We start from the raw sequence: 1,543 nt of genomic DNA, 5'->3' as shown, positions 1-1,543 counted from the left end.
TATCGAGTGACATTAACCACTGGTGGGCTTCGAGTATCGAGGAAAATCGGGAAAAATCTAATCGTTGCTGAAAAATAATCTGCCAGTTCCCCTGGGAATTGAAAAATACATTGATGCGAAAGAGTTTATTCTAATGTTTTCTATCCATATGACACTGCAACCAAATACATTTGGTTTTGTGATTTTTCAATCAATGGCAATTAACAGGAAAGCTTCTGGAATTATTTTTCCCCATCAGTAGAAAATTTTCGTATCCAATATTGTATGCGCGCTCAACGGAAAATGTTTCGCATCGCGAAAATTATATAATTTTCAATTGATTATTGTTCAGTCGCCGAAAGTTTCAAACTCAGAGAGTTCATTCCCCTCTAGTTTGCCTTCCAAATTGCCATCGTAAACCACACCTTCTCTCGATTCAATCACGCACAAAAAGCATACTTAAGCGATATTCTGGTGGTGAAACGCATTCATTTTTCGTGACGACATCGACAAGGCAACATCGTTATTGAACGAGCTGGACGAGCTGGATGGCGAGGGATCAAGAGATTCATTACCTGGCCTAACCTGACTTAAAACACATACAGTTTGTTTGGAACTGTGAGGGAGCGCAGAAAAGCCGAACCATCAGAAGAAGAGAAGACGACCGAGAAATTATCAGCACCGAAAAACGATTCTATTTGAGATATCGAAGCGGCCGCCACAACACACATATATATATATACGTGCGGAACTTCTTCCGTTTAAATGCCATCCAGCATCGAGAAGATTCCGGAAAATTATTATCGTTGCTGAAAAATAATCTGCCAGTTCCCCTGGGAATTGAAAAATACATCCATGAGAAAGAGTTTTTTTTAAATGTTTTCTAATATATAACACTGCGATCAAATACATTTGGTCCTGTGATTTTTCAATCAAGTGCAATTAACAGGTGCTTATCGAGTTAGCATTAACCACTGGTGGGCTTCGAGTATCGGAGATTATCTGGGAAGATGTTATTGTTGCTGAAAAATAATCTGCCAGTTCCCCTGGGAATTGAAAAATACATTCATGCGAAAGAGTTTATTTTAATGTTTTCTATCCATATAACACTGCAACCAAATACATTTGGTTTTGGGATTTTTCAATCAAGTGTGATTGGCAGGAAAGGTTCTGAAGAGGATTTTTCCCCATCAGTAGGATATGTTCGTTTCCAATATTGGATGCGCGCGCAACGGAAAATGTTTCGCATCGTGAAAAACATAATTCTCAATCGATTATTGCTCAGTCGCTGAATGTTTCAAACTCAGAGAGCTCATTCCCCTCTAGTTTGCCTTTCAAATTACCATCGTAAACTACACCTTTATTCTAATGTTTTCTATCCATATGACACTGCAACCAAATACATTTGGTTTTGTGATTTTTCAATCAATGGCAATTAACAGGAAAGCTTCTGAAATTATTCTTCCCCATCAGTAGAAAATTTTCGTATCCAATATTGTATGTGCGCTCAACGGAAAATGTTTCGCATCGCGAAAATTATATAATTTTCAATTGATTATTGCCG

The sequence above is a fragment of the Toxorhynchites rutilus genome, chromosome 2, assembly GCF_029784135.1.
Source record: "Toxorhynchites rutilus septentrionalis strain SRP chromosome 2, ASM2978413v1, whole genome shotgun sequence".
Classification (NCBI taxonomy): Eukaryota; Metazoa; Arthropoda; class Insecta; order Diptera; family Culicidae; genus Toxorhynchites; species Toxorhynchites rutilus.
This window is presented reverse-complemented; position numbering follows the sequence as displayed.